At 32.0% G+C, this 15,858-nt stretch overlaps 1 pseudogene; it reads left to right on the top strand.

Annotated features, from left to right (window-relative positions):
• Nucleotides 1-10,998: 10,998 nt before the first annotated feature.
• LOC142317892 (polymerase delta-interacting protein 2 pseudogene) lies at nucleotides 10,999-11,394 on the top strand (annotated as a pseudogene).
• The last annotated feature ends 4,464 nt before the right edge of the window (nucleotides 11,395-15,858 follow it).

Below are 15,858 nucleotides of genomic sequence, written 5' to 3'. Positions count from 1 at the left end.
AGAGCTGGCAACCAGAAGGCAGTGCAGGATTGGAAACATCTCGGCCATCACTGACTCCACCATTACCATCCGGGTCACTGACCCCCCTCTCCTTGTTTCTCCTGTACTGCTCTGCGCCGGGGCCACCTCGACCTTGTTTGTATGCCAGTTGCACGGCAACGGCCTGTGGAACTAACATCTATTAGCCACTTCCAGTATATTTACCGACATTTTTCTACTTAATTACTATTATTATTTTTTTTTTTAATTTACAAGACACTAAGTCAGCTTAAAACGAAAATAGACACGACCCCATGCCGAATGCTGTAATTCATACCTCAATAACGCTGTAGTAAACAATGTTATACTAAGAAAGTTTATTCACCTGTTCGGCAAACTTTGTAAGATAAATCTAGTTCACCATTACCTCTGCACCCAAAGCAGGTGGCTTCATAGAATAAGAAGTCATTTTGGTGAATAAAATTAGCCACCGACTTATAAAGCTTTTATAAAAAAGTTTTGCCACGACTTTTGTTGATTCCGACGTAGATCTTGACGAATTATTAATTACGGTATTATTTACGAATATAATAAAAAAGCTGATTGGTGGTGTTTAACACCGTTATTTTCAACTCCATGGAGATTCTCGTATCCCACGACCGCAGTACATCTGTTACTGATCTGTATACCTTACGTTACACAGATACGTACAGCTTAATTAGTCCTGGCTTTTCACCATTAGAGGTGTCAGGATGATCTTATGAAATCTAATTTAGCGTCTTTCCTATAGTTATTTCAATGTTACTTTTCAAATAAATATAAAATTCTGAAAATATATTACTGGCATCATAGCCGTACCAAAGATCTCGGCTGAGATATTTCAAATGTGTTAATTACTCCAGAAGATGCTCACAAATCACATTCGTTTTCAGCTGCCTCGGTAAAAAATGTTTATTTTACAACTGTTAATGTGTTAGTTGCAAAGGCGTAGTAAATTAAAAATGGATCTGTAAATCATTTTCCTTCTTCTCAATAACGAACAGGTCGCTTACAAAAGATCAATATTTAAGTAAGTCTTAGCGCGCGCGCGCGCGCGCGCTTGCGTAACTCGATGTACTCCCATATTCTGATCATACAATCGATATAAACATCAAATAAAATAAGTCAAAATCCTTGATTATCAAGTCTTCTCGTCGATATATAACGCGTATTCAAAAATACTATATTAATTTACAAATTTAAAATCAATGCTATTCTTAGTGTATTCTTTATTTCGTAATATTCCACACGAAAAAACAAATAACATTTTCTCACGGTCAACAAATTAAAAAAGATGCATCTCCAGATCAAATAGATCTGATTTTATATTTATCAGAAGTATTGATAAATGCATGCTGAAAAAGAAAATATCTTCTAAAAACCACCAACAGCGTGGAGCGAAGCTCCAGCTTAAAAATTAAAAAAAAGGTTTCTACGACGATCATTATAATAATTTGGACGATTTATTTTCACCTATTTTTCTGAAATGCATATATAGTTTCATCTTTCTTTGCAATTAAATCCGTTTGCAAATAAAATGTTTCTTAGTTTAATTCATAATCTTATATCTTATCATACCAAACCGTATGAGAGGTGCACACATATTAAAATAAACTAAAATTACATAATCTATTAAAATAATTGAGAATTGTCTCCATAAATATTTATAAAAATATATTTAAACGCGAATTAAGGATTACAAAGTCCTCAGAAGTGCTAAAATAAGCATACTGAATTAACTTCCGGTCCGCCATCTTGTTGACGTCACTTCCGATGTCTCTCCTATCCACTCAACACCCCCCCACACAACAACACCACCCCATTCCACCACCTCATCACCGACCACCCACCACCTACTTCCTCAATCCCCCAACACCTTCTTCCGCCACTCATCCCCACATTCCCCCCACTCACCCAACCACCACCCACACACCCTTATCACTTCCCTCAATCCGCCTCACCAAACCCCTTCCTAAAAAGAAACCTCAATCACAACCCCTACAACCACACACACTCTTATCTAACCTAAATTTTTTCCATCATCTTGGAATTTCCCTTTTCCCTGTGGGAAATTTCATTTTCCCTAGTCCTTTTGGTCCGGTATTATTGAAATTCCATAGGGTTTCCAACTTAATTATTTGTTCGCAGTTAAATCCAAATTAAAATAAAAACATATTGCACAGAGTTGTCAACAAAATTATTTTTGAAAAATTAAATACTAATTATTTAATAACTTTATATGTAAATTAAATTAGGAACGTAGTTCGAAGATGATCCTGGTCGTTGTGGCCGTTGTGCTGGGAGGCATCCCGCGTCGAGACTCGTAAACCAGGAGACGGTGCATGCGCAGACGTGTGCGTGCGTGCATCAGTAGAGCGGCGTGATGTTTGCTGTGAAAAATTTGACGCGCGACTAAAGAAGAGCCGTTAAAATCGTACGCGCGAAGGTGCAACGCCCTGGCGGCCAGCCACAGCGCTTGGATTCGAAGCAATGCATGCGCACTAATCGGTCCGTTTCCCTTATTCCTCATCACCATCAGCCTATTAATTTTTTTGCAATTAATATTAATTATGTCTTCAATTAACAATAATTATACGTTTGTTTATATTTCATCATTTAAATTACAGATAAAAAGAATTTATATCACAGTCATTTATTTTATTTATTGTTAAACGAACTTTTCTATTAAATTATTTTATGCGTATGTATGTAACTAATTAAAAACCCTACGTACGCGCAGCGGCCACCGGTTACAGTTCTACATGCGTAAAGTACCATGGCCAAGTTAATAATAAAACTTTAACAAAGCCATTTCTACGTCCAACGTTTACACAGCCCACAAACCTTCTATAATATATATATATATATATATATATATATATATATATATAATTAAATGAATTTCTTAAGAAAAACATATGTATGTGTTAAACACTCTCCTCACCATTCGCAATATAATATAACAATGGACAGATCCAATATCAGATTATATCGCAGGACTTGGAACCGTTTCATACAGTGATGCTTAAATAAAACAATAGTCGTACATTACTTTATGGGGGTTTAAAAGTGTTTTTGTTTTGTTTATGTATTAAGAAATTTGTTTTGTATGTGTAAATGTGTGTTGTAGTCCTGAAAAGAACTGTTTATTATTGTTAATGAAATATCCATTTCGATGAAATTGAAAATACATCACGATGTAAATAGTTCGTGTAGATTATGAAATAAATTGATGCTAACGTACGTTTCCGTTCATATTGATCACTTTCACTATAATTTATTTCAGAATCTTCTTCCGTATCATATGCAACAAGCAGCGGCTCGTTAGGTTGCTGTTTATTATCGGAAAAGCAATCTGTTTCAACACAAGCTTCCCATCCATCGGTTGTAATACGAGAGGTGGTGGTGAATCTTCTTTCCTTCGTAGTGAATGTGTTAACAGCGAGAACATTATTTTATAGACAAGACGTAGTTAATATATTTAACGTAAACGTATCCAACTGCATATTCAATGAGTCGTTTAACTTAAAGGCCTTTACATGTTTATTGTTCTTGCCTTGAAAACCAGAAAATACTCTTTATTGCCGATAAGACCAATCGAATTGTTCCCGCATTCAAAGTCACAATAAAATTTGTCATTATTCATCGGATCGAAGATCAGCTTTATAATTACATTATGTCACCGTCTTTATCAAATACATGACCGCTAAGATCAAAAAGATACTAAAGGTATAACTGTACTTTAATTTGAAATACATTGGTGAGAAATGTCGTTTACCCACCGTAACATCTACTTGCTTAATTAGCTACATAATACACATGACGAAGATGTTAACAATTCAAAGTCCACACTCGTAATGAGATAAATTACAGTGTCTTTAAGGCTCCTTAACTAACTATTATCAGTTATGAAAGACCGTGAACAAGTTTATCAAGTAATTCTAAGAAACATCGGCATACATCCGGTTATCAGTTATGAACGACCTTGAACATGTCCGAACAAGTAATTCTAAGAAACGCTCGCAGACATCTTTTGGTAATAACCTAAAGTAACTATCAACAACCGAAAACGACAACTCCTGTTGCAAAATTAAACGAAAGAAAACTACCACAAGTAACTTACTGTAACTCTGATAACCTTTCGCACAAAAACAATACGTCTTTGTAAATGTTCAACATACGATTCGTGTTTATGATTCTATCTTTTAATTTCTTTAACTTCTTCATTAAAAAAATCCGGATATCACACTCGCTCCCCACGACCAATCGATGATACCCAGTAACTCATATTCGATAACCTATGTTCGTCTTATACAGTATGCCAAACAGTAGCGTATTCGGTAGTGTCAATCTCTTAGATTATTGAATTCGGGAACAGTACGGTTAGAATATTCTTTATATGGCTTAAGTTTGTGATTGGACTGCCCGGTAAAAAAGACACCACACATGTGAACACCTCCATCATTTCACCTTGAATGATGATCTGCTGCATAACCGATTGTTTAATATACTGATTGTTAAGACCGGTATAGCGGGCTTGAATAACGGATTCCTACCAATTATCATGAAAATAATATAAAATGTAATTATTGGAGGTATCCAGAAAGGAACAAAAAGGAGAACTCTTTTTGTAAAGAAGAGGTCCGTTTTACAGTCGTCTTTTGTTATGCTGCGCACTGACGCACAATAAACATCTGTTGTACAGTGAGAAGAGACGAGGTTTGGAATTCATGGGAACAAAAGCCTCGGTCAACTGTTCTCACGCTTCGACTTGGGTTCGGTCCGACAGATAAAAAGGCTAACAGTATAAATAGCCCAGTAAGACCAGCTAAAAAAGAGTTAATATTTAACTATTTATAGTTATATTAACTAGTGGTTAAAAAGGGTTAAGACTTGCGGTTTGTTTTGCTAATGGTTCTAGTTTTCTCTTATCTACCAGGAATAAATTCCGAACGATTATTTATTTTGAACTGTCTTGTGTATAACCTGTATTTATTATTTACTATCACTATTTGATGTGTAATATTTTGATTATTATGCTGTGTTGATTAGTTATATATTTTGCTCTGTTTTTATGTCATACTTACTGTTTTGATTACTTATTATGTCATGTACTTTGTTACGTATTAATTGTTTGATTTGTTGTTATTGACATGTAATATTATTATGGTTTACTATTATTATCTGGATTATTATTGTGGTTGTAATTACTATATTAATATTTATGTTCATTAATTGTTTTATTATTTTAACTTATTATTATTATTATCATTATTGTGTTTATCCCCACTGTTATATTTATTAATTTGTCTGGTTGTAATTATGAACATTTTAAGCCAATAAACAATAATTATATAAACATTCTAAATTGTCAATCTCTCAATATCCTGATCGAGCCACGAAACAGGCGACAATACCTTACCCACCACCAATACGATGTCTACATATTCCGGTAACAGTATTGATCTTCAAACTATCAACATATTCTTGCAACCAGCTGTGAATTTCATCATAAGTAACGTTGTAATTGAAACTTACTCTAATCGTATTGAAACGATGTACATCAATATTTATACTTAAAGAGTGCGGAAATGTTGCGTTCACATTTTTCATCAGATGTCGCCATGTTCTTACACGACAATGCGGTAAAAATGTAGTTAACCACACAGATACGGCTATAACAACATCCATTGTTGAAATCTTACTACATTCAATCATCAGACCCCTTTTATTGGTTGCATTTCCACACCCTCCAGGAGGTAGCAACAACCGCAGTGCCTTGAAATTGTTTTTTACATGAGTGAAATCTCTCCTCGAGAAACCTACTATAAAACACTCAAATCTATTTTTTTCGTATTTTTTTATTTCTTTTGTATATTTTTTAATTTTTTGGAATTTTTGTATTTTTTTCTTACACGTCTTTTTCTTGTAAATGTTTGTATTTGATCCAATGCAAACATTAAGGCTATAATTATAATTGAGACCTCTAAATAAAAGTGTGGAAACATCAACATGCTGTAGCAAATAAGCTTTATAGCGGTAGTCTTCGTGGTACAACAGACTCGAATGAAAGCGGAATGTTTTCCTTGATGCCGTTCTTACAATGTGGTAAATTGTGTGAGTTAATCGGTTCGTTGTATCAACAACATTTTACGCACAATTCGTGAAAGAATAGTAATAACCATTCTTGGCCAATTCTTTTTTTGTTCTTTTGTCAGAAAACAAAGCGTTTGTGTTTGTGAACAATCGCAAACAATCCGCTTCTCTGACCAGATCCAACGGTTTTTTACATACCTTTAATCATTCTATGTAGAAATATCCAGTTTGTAATGCACATTTTCCACTTGTGTAGGCGTTGCGATACGGACAATTTAATTCGAACTCCGTTTGGTGTGTCTTCCGTTATCATCCGAACATCGTTATGAAATCGATGTAGGAACTCGGATTTCTCTAGCCCCTTGGTGTATATTGTAACGAATTGTGAACAAAGTTTCTTCATAATATCTTCATTGTATACAGTCTCACCGTAATCCCAATTGATTTTGTGAAAATTTCATTCCAACCATGCAGCCATCCATCGGTATTTCGATTTAAACTCGGACCTCGTGTACGGTGAACGAAAATAAAGAATCATATGACATCCATCACCAACGACAGCGAGTTCTTTAATTAAAAACTCAATGCGATTGGCGAGAAAGCCGTAATACTCTATTACTCCTTCCATGACGAACGCTCAACTGCGAATGAGGTCTGATGCGTCTTTCCTTTATTATATCACATTAGTAGCCGTATGATGGGAGTTACATCCATCACCATCACAACGATGATGGTGTAAACATTTCCCAAATTACAGAACCTTTTCCAATATTCCCGTCAGCGGAGTGTATGTTACGATAGTATCGTGAATAATGAGAAAGTAGCAGCCTTACTAATCGGTATATTGATTTTAGTTTAAAAATCGATACGTACGGTGACAATTCCCATTCTAAGCGATTCGTTCTGCTTAGAACAGTCGATAAGAATAAACAGCACATTATTTTGGAATTCTGTTAAACTGTAAGCAGGACATTCAACTTCTGATTTTTAATAACCGGAGCGAAAGCTGGCAAACATTTTATACATCATATTTATGTCACCCTGTAGATTATCGTACGGATAGTATTGTGAAATCAAATACAGTCATACGTTTATAACTAACTCACACATATCGAAATTAGTCGAAGCCTTTGTGGTTTTATCTTTTCTATCGGTCTGTATACCGAATATCACATATCTTGGTTTCTGTTTGCGAACACATATTTACCGTCCAAGAATGTATGTTTGTTTGCGGAAGAGCTGGATACTCATGGATCTGCCACGTATGAAAATCGATGGCCAACGGCCTATTTTGTTCTACTAATTTCAAAAATTGCAATCGCATTGTATCGGTGACGTAGGTATATGGAATTTTCCATGCCACCTTCAACTTGGAATCGGGTGCCTCTTCAACGATACAAACGCGTTTATGTCGCTGGAAGACCTAAGCGAAACAATTCTTGCTCACATTCAATATTATGTTTTTATAGTCTTCGGCGAATCGCATCAGCATATGCAGAGGCACATAGAAGCAAATCAAATTTTTTAATTCATCGATTAATGAATTAAATGATTTGAGTCCATTTTTGTATCTTGAAGACAAGTTCTGAATCTTTGAGGGAGCCTCAGGAGATAATATTTAACTTTGGACGGGAATATAGTACGCGTAATAAATATTTAATAATGATGATAGATTTGTTTTATTAAAGCGCTTCAAAGCAAAACAGTATGGTTTTTGATTTTTTTTGCAAACGAAATCAATTTGATCATCCGAAGAGAACTTATCATCTAATAAAGCTTAAGTTCCCGGTTATTTCGCTTTATGAGCAACAAAAGTACTGTGTTATCATTAATGGGAATTCTATCCACGCGATCAGTAAGTAATGTTACAAATACCCGGGAAGCACAGTGCAACGGTTTTATTCATACTTAGATTTAGGTGTTTCAATTCATGCGACGAATAATGTTTTGAATTGCTTCGCAATGAGGGTAACAGTGAACAGTTCAAGATTTTACGATAAGTCATTACTAAACAATAAGAAAAGCATGGGACAGAGAACACTTCCCTGTAACGCTCCGCTTCTACATCTTGGACAGAGTAGCTAAATTTTACACGTGTATTCTTATCAAAAAATGAAAGCTCAACTACCTGTTTATGTGGAACGGTATGATTTTAACAGACTGCAAGTAAATCCTTTGATATAGAAATTAGTTATTTTCATCTATAAAATACGTGAAACTGATCAATGCTTTACTCGCAAAAAGTTGAAAATGTAATCTTTTTATTATCTATGCAATTTAAAATATTTTTCAAAAATGAGAAATAGATGTAGCAGTAGTTAGTATTTATTGTTATTTACTAAGAATTTTATTGCAGAAAATCTAAACAGAAATAAAGGTAAGTACTTTAACCTTCCCGCTAACAGTCATTGGCTATGATTTTCTAAGTATGCCAGTCGGAAACCCTAATATTTTAAAATACAAGAACGTCAAATATTCTTTTTTTTTTGACACATTGTAGATTATGACTACGGCACCAAATTTTTGAAGTTAATGAGTAAAAATTAATTATCATCAAAATGAATAAATTAATATTTTTCATATTGTCAAAACTTTATAAACAATTATTATTTATTGTGTATTTGAAAATACAAGGATCTCATTGTTCCCATTTTCAAACATTAATAAATTAACAGTTTGTCACACATCAATCACGCAATCAGGGTAAAATGTCGAGCAATAAAAGCAGTATTTACAGAACGCTAAATATTTTAAAGTCGTCTGCGTATATTAGGCAATCCGGTTTGTTGGTAGTACGTGACAAATCCATTAATGAACAAATAAAACAGTTACAATCCAAGACTGAAGCTTGAGGTACGCCGGAGGATTTCAAATAAGAATGAGATCAAATATCCTCCAACATTTTCCTAAAACAAAGGACAAAAACTTATTAAGTAGTACACTAAGATATATCCTATCAAAAAGATTCGACAAGTCCCAGTAGACAACACAAACCCTACCATCGGTTTCTAAAATAGATTATTTAACAAAAAATTCTGTCAAATTCATTATAGACGATTTTCAGGGCATAATGCCATGTTCAGACTCACTTACAGAATGTAGTACAAGAGCCTACATAAAATTCGTCTATATAGAAATAAATTTAAAACGGAAATAGTAGTTGTCCTTCAAGGGTTTTAGTTCTAAGATTAAAAATTGAGAATGCATGGACTTGCTTCAGAATAATTCTAATTACATTTGGTATAATCCTAAATATATTCAATCACTTAACAGAAAACACATTTAAAGATATTTAGTAGCCGCTTTTATTCAATAAAAAAATAAACAAGCAAAGAGAAAAACAACCTTTTTCTATATAAAATTTCAAAATATAATGTAAAACCAAATTAATAAATACAGCAGGATATGGTATGTTATTTAAAAATAATTTTTGTATCGTTTCTTTGAATTATGCTATTTCATTTGAAAAAAGAATGTATGTCATTCTTTTTTCAAACGAAATACATGAACAATTTACCATGAACTGTACATGAACAATTGAACAATGTTCATGAACTATACATGAACAATTTATACCACTTTTATAGAATACATTTAACGTATTATTTGTGGAGTACGAAATTACATTAATTTTTAACAAAAAAATATTCTATTTTATAAAAGATTTCCGGTTATCCTCAGAGGTATAAGCCTGGAAATACGCTTCCAAAATATTTTCATTTCTATAATTCAGTGTCAGAAACAATGGAGAACTATTTAATAATTTTAAAAAGAATTTACTGGAAGCACGATTGCAAGTCTTTAAAATGTGAGTATTAAGTATTTTATAAGCGTAAATTCATTTCGACATATTAATTTACGAAGCAGTCTAAATTATCAGAAAATAATTTTTTTAATTGCGGGTTTTTTAGCGATTAAAAAAATTCACTCTTATCAATTAATTACACGATGATTCTAGTCCAAAAGAGATTTCCATTCCTGTCGTTATAGAAAAAAAACCGTTTATTTAAGATGCTTAAGTTGGCAGAAATTCATAATCGATCGATTTTATTTTCTCATATGTAAAAACATTAACTCATATGTACAAAAATTAAACATGGCCTTTACGTAAAAATTAAATATAACAGTTTGTGGTTATCAAATTGCAGTTTTTTAGGCACACACAACTGCAATGACTTGTCTAACAATTTTTTGTTGATAAATTCACAAATCATTTCATTTAAAAAGTACTTAAAGTTACCTTCTTCGACAGTCAGAGTAGAGATTTGAAGATTCATCGAATATTTACGGTGAAATCATAAGTGTGATGAAGTGTTGTGTCTTATGGCTTTTTCTCTCCGAAAATTTCGGAATGCGTTTAAATTACATCGCATCCAAAACGTAAAATGGAAATCTACAGCTACAAAATTACAGATTCAAGAAATCGGAAGCATAGAAAAAGTAAAGATTGGAGGATATCATTCTGGACAATGTTTTCTGCATCGCGTGTTTGCTTACAGAGGTATAATTTTATGCCCGTGGAAAGCGCAATTATTGGACAGGGACGATAAGGAAAGTCCTAAAGTTGAAACTTACTATCAGGCCCTGATAGATGAAAGGGACTATCCTCATACAAAAGTTCAATGTGAAGTAGGAAAATTTTTGGGGCAGATACGGAAAACAAATTTCATGTTTGCTATTTCTGGTCTCGATCAGGTATCTCATACTGACATTATTCCTTACAAACCAACAACCAATATACCGATTCAGCACTACCTATTCAACAAATTTTTTGTTGTTCGTACAATTAAAAATGAAAAAACAAAAAATATTGTGCCTAAATTAGCACTCCACGACTGGAGAAGACAACATCTTCCATGGTTGTACTATTCACAAGTGCACAAGATGACTACTGATAACATGAGAGTGACAGCTATGTCATTTTATATGGGTAGAAAAAAAGTGACTCATTGGTGGCGTTATATTATACGTGTTGAAAATCTTAGTAAGGACTCTGTTATTCTTCAAGGTCAGAGATGGGGAATATACACCGGTAATGGAGAATTGCAAACTGTAAGAGGAATTGGAATTCTTGGTCATTTGCCTGTATTATCTAAAGAATCACCTGCGATACAGTACAGCAGCCATGTAACTTTACTTGCTCCCAGGGGACACATGTGGGGTTATTATCTGGTTCAAAAACAAATTGGAGAGAATAATCGTACATTTTTATGTCCAGTACCTTCTTTTGGCCTTGAAAGTTCTTCACTCAATAATCCTGTAAAGAGAATGCCGAAATGAATTTGCACTGTGATTGTTTTTTTAAAATGTTGCTACCTTATATTACTAAACTTCAGATGAGCCAGTTTTTGATAACTAGTTAATTTGGTTACAATTTTGTTTAAAAATATAATAAACTGCACATCTAGCACACTAAAAAGTATTTATTTTCATTGGTTTTATGCATGCAACTGAATTAAGCTCAGCAAATACCCGTAAATTATTTTAGTTATTTTATTACGTAATAAAAAAACATATTTGAGTTGTTTTTATAAGTGGTGCCATAACTTTAATTCTACATTTGATGTGTATGGCAAGCTACTTCATAATGGTTAACTTGCAACAACAGGATGGATATTAAAACACTTCAATTCTTCATAATTTCAATCATGATTTTTTTATAACTGATTTGATAAAAATATGTAGTTGTATTTGAGGTGAACTGTGCAGTATTTAATGTTGATAAAGTCTGTGTTTAGCAGTGTAATTGCAACAGTTTTGTGATTATTTTTGTAATTTGTAATGTTAAATTGGAATTTAAAAAGAAGAACCAAATTCTCTAATATAAACCATGTCCACACTGAATTTAGTGTAACCAGTCTACCAAATAATATCTGATTGACCAGTTGGCAGTGATGTTCATAAAAGTTATTACAAGTGACGGGGACAATTACCAAAAAAAGTGGTTTTGATATTTTATTCCCAATACAAAGTACTTCTAAGTGGAATAAAATTTTGAAATTTACTAAGAAATAAAGAAATTTTTAAAAAAAGTTATAAATGAAAAATATTTTGGCAATGCTATTTCAAAACACCAAAAGGTATGAATACATTTTAATATATATAATCTTGGTGAGAAAGGCAGTAAGTAGTGTGCTCGTCTACATCGAATATCACAGGTTTGATTCCCAGTTATGGATTGGAAAGTTTATAACAAGTAAATGGCAATGTTGTCTCCAACAGTTTCACCTAATGACTTAAAACTAATAAATAAAAAATTACACTAAAAATATTTAAAATAAAATTTGTTTAAAGTAAAATATATTAATTTAAAAAAGTAATGAAATGAAATCTGAATAAAATTGTAACATTACTGTCAAAGTAAAGTGGTTAAGTACTTAAAAAAAATTACTTATCTTAAATGTTCTAAACATTTTTAAGTCTTAAATAAATTGATTGGTCTGATATACTAAGCCATTACTTTATTTTTTGTTCATTTTTTAGTACTTTTGTTTAGTTTTAACAAATGCTGTTGAAAATGTCTGTCAAAATTTAAAAATCACTGATGACAATCTTTTTATTCTACACAAATCCAGAAAAGGAACATAACTTAACATACTTGAATGTTGTGTAATATAATAAACACAATTACATACTAAATGACAGATACGATACAAAATCAACCTCCTTTTTGACCACATTCTAAATATTCACCTAATTAAAAAAAGCCCCACCAAAAATAACATCAGCTGGTGCCACAGTGAAACAGCAGTACCATTCACTACAGATGTTCACAAACATAACTGAAAATCTTTTTAAGTATTAAAAACATTTTATTTTAAAATTTGGCTCACTTTTCTGTGGGAAAAGTTTTGTAAATAAATAAAAATGCTGACGATTATAGAAAAATATATAGCAAACATTTAGAATTTTAAATCTCACAATCCAGCAATATCCTTAATATTCATGTTAATTTTGCACCATAATTATGAGATCTTATTTTTTAACATTTCACCCTGAACTAGTATTCATTTTCCATTCCACCAAAATAATACCTAATAATTAGTTTATACAGAATTAAAGTTAATTTTTAATATATATATTTCTTTGAAAATTCAAATTTATTTATAACATATTGATCACTGTGGAAATAAAATTTAATATTAAATGAGATATATACCACCAAAACATAGTAAATAGATAATTTTAACTTACCTTATCTATTTACTGTGTTTTGGTGGTTTAATATTAAATTTATACACTCAGATGATTATTTCTTCACACATATTCTTGTTACACAGTTTTTTCTATCTTATATTTGGGCATTGTAATTTTAAAATTTAATACGGTAGATTAAAAACAATATATTGCATATACATACAATTTATATATATATATAAATTTAAAACTATTCCCAAAAGTAAGATACATCTAGGAAGTGATGTCATATACTAAGGTATCAGATATAGGAGATGAAAATGTTGTAGAAGTCATTCAGAGATTTAGGGATAATAATAATAGTAAGTAATCAAAAGCTTAGACACTGTCAATAAATTGTGGGCTAAAAGTTAGTTTTTCCTACACATACATTTAAATTCTGTAACAATGGGAGATTTTTTATAGCACTGGTTGTAATCATCTGATATAATTACTATTCAACGGTTATTCAGTTCAACTTCGTATAAATATTGACAATAATGGTGTTTATGTACACTAAATAGAGTTTTTAGCAGCAGTATTCTGTCAATGTCTACATAGTATTCCTCTCAATATCTGCATAAGCTAAATCAAAAATTTGATAACAATGCATGGAGGTATTGGGGAGATGCTCAATGTTTAATAGGCCTAGGTTGTTAGTGCTTTATTGTAAAGTAGTGCTTTAGAAAACAAAAAAACCTGTTCTGAACCGTTTATTCTATTAGCTTTAAATATCCAGAACAAGTTTGATAGATTTTAAAAGTATTGAAGTATAATTAGCAAAGATTACTTCGTCTGCTTCATGAAGATGAATTTGAGAAGGGGGTGGGATTTTGTGAGGAACTTCTAATTTATTTTGAAGCAGATCTTCATTAATTTTGTTTACTGATCTGATAAAAATGCTCATTTGATTATGAAGAAGGTTTATACTTGTAGTTGGTGTTCACTACAGGATCATACAAAAAAACACAATGTAGGAACTAGGAACCTTATTTCTTTGACACAAATATAATAGGTTATTCACATCTTGAAATTTTATGAGGTGTGATTATTCGCAAGCTACTAAATAACCTTATTTTTGAGATTTATCATCCCTATATTCATCAACAAGTTGGTCACTTTCTCACTGAGCTCTTCATGTTAGAAATTACGTTAGCATACTTTTCCTGAATGGATAACATGCCGAGGAATAGATGAATGATTAGGACCTTCTTCTTTGGTTAACAGCCCTTAGGCTGGTTGGCAGCAGCTCTCCACTCTTCTTGCTTATCAGCCTTTCTCTTTAGCTCCCAGTAAGAATCACAGTTCATATTGTTCATTATCTGTTTTATGAACTCCAACTGAGGCCTTCCCCTACAATTTCTTCCTTCCAACTGTCTTATTACCTTCTTCACCAAACCCTGGTACCTAAGAATATGTCTTATTAGCTGAGCTTTTCTTTATGTTTCAAAAAACTTCTCTCTTTGTTAACTCTTTTAAATAGCTCCTCATTTGAAATTTTTTCTATCCAGCTTATCTTCATCATCTGTAACACCATAATTCAAAAGTAAGAAGTCACCCCTTTTCCTCTCCTCCATGGCTAGGATGTTCATATGATATGATGCCTTGTGATTTCTTGTAATGGGGAACTATCAAAGACATGGTATTTTATTCAAACACAGATGACTTAAACTGTCTTAAGCTGTCAATTAAAAACTTAAGAGAATTTTATAAATAGTGATAAAACTTTACAGAAAAATATGAAATTCAATGGTTAAGGTTCTATGAAAAACATAGAAGAATGATACTTGAACAATTCTTCTGATGAATATTAAACAAATAATTATAACATAATTAATTGGAATGCTGACTTTCAGCCCAACTGGTATAAACCTAAAAATAATGGACAATCAGAGATGATAAGGTAAATCAGGCAGATTGCACACACACATTTCCATATAAAGTTTTGATTTTTTTTTTTTAATAATAGTCAACAAAAAACAAATACAAGTTTCAGAAATTCAGCTTTAATTTAAAACAAAACAGGGTAAAATGTGAAAAAAATCAATTGTAAACATAACAAAAATTTGCTTCATAATGCCAAAAAATTACCCAAATAAACTTAACTATTAGTTTTATAATACATAAAACAAAATAAAGAATTACGTTTGAAAATATGTAATTATGTTAATTTAACTCTTATCTCAAATGATTTATTATAATAAATCACTATCATAAGTGTTTTATTATGCACGTACAAGAAAAATACCCAACATTAAAATTTAAAACTGAAAAATAAATATAAAGTGAAAATGGATACAAATCAGTAAATTCATTAAATTTGATTTATGTAACAAATATAACTAAAATGATATCTTCTGATATTTAATACTAACAAAAACCTGATATTTGCTACATTAATAAAATATAAATTCATAAAAGCTAACATAGGCTCTATCACCAGCTATTAGTTTCATAGTATCAGAGAGTGTTCAAACTCAATTATCTGAATCAAGATGGCGGAAAAAGTTCAGGGATGAGTATTCCTGTTATTTTCCCTCGAGATTGTGTCTGTAAATAAAGCAGAAC

This window comes from Lycorma delicatula, chromosome 1, assembly GCF_047948215.1.
Source record: "Lycorma delicatula isolate Av1 chromosome 1, ASM4794821v1, whole genome shotgun sequence".
NCBI classification, from domain to species: domain Eukaryota; kingdom Metazoa; phylum Arthropoda; class Insecta; order Hemiptera; family Fulgoridae; genus Lycorma; species Lycorma delicatula.
Note: the sequence above shows the minus strand (reverse complement) of the source record. Positions and strands in the feature narration are given on the sequence as shown.